Below are 940 nucleotides of genomic sequence, written 5' to 3'. Positions count from 1 at the left end.
TGCATGCGTTTGCCCCTGTGCTGTAGCTAATGCCTCCTCTCAACCCCCTACTTTTGTTTCACACGTGAGAGGAGAAACAGAAGCTAAACCCTAAACAATAAACCCTTAACTCATCTTCTGGGTTCTATATTTAAGACTGGAGATGTAGGCTGGCGTACGACAACACCCCAGGGTTTAGGGTTTGAAAACGGGAATTGAGTTTGTTTTGCGTTTCAGAAATAAGCCGGAAAGTTAAAAGTTTCGGCTCTTAGGGTTTACGGTTTAGGGTTTAGCGCTGCCAAGGAGTGTGTGTAATATATAAAACAGCAACGATGCCGGTGCAAGAGTCCCCTTCTCTTCTGCTGCTGCTGCTTTATGTGTGTATTAAGTATCAGTTTTATTTCCTCTTTTTTACCTCCCTTTGTTTATAAACGCAATTCAACTAATTCAAAACATCCAGAGACAAATGAAACGCTAATTCATCAATGCCCGTACTATGTGGCTGCTCCTGCATTCTCTTCGTTTACCCAATTGCGTTACACGCGCGTCTACATATATACATATATATATATNCTGCTCCTGCATTCTCTTCGTTTACCCAATTGCGTTACACGCGCGTCTACATATATACATATATATATATGTACTATATATATATTATATATATATATTATATTGAATATAGTATAGGCATTCATTCATGTATATAAAATACATTATATATATTATACATGCATGTATATTATATATACATGTGTTTTATATATTGGATATGTATATATAATATACAATATATACATATATATATTTTTTGTATATACATGTATACTGTATATATATCCCTCTGCAATAGAAAAGGGTTGAGAAGAGTTTGTGTGCAGCACCTAAAGGAAGGCAGAAGAAACCGAAATGGGAGAAAAACAAACGCCAAGCAGCAGGAGGCGTACATGCGATAGAGAAA

The sequence above is a fragment of the Eimeria mitis genome, genomic scaffold, assembly GCF_000499745.2.
Source record: "Eimeria mitis Houghton genomic scaffold, Emh_scaff1460, whole genome shotgun sequence".
In the NCBI taxonomy this organism is placed as follows: domain Eukaryota; phylum Apicomplexa; class Conoidasida; order Eucoccidiorida; family Eimeriidae; genus Eimeria; species Eimeria mitis.
This window is presented reverse-complemented; position numbering follows the sequence as displayed.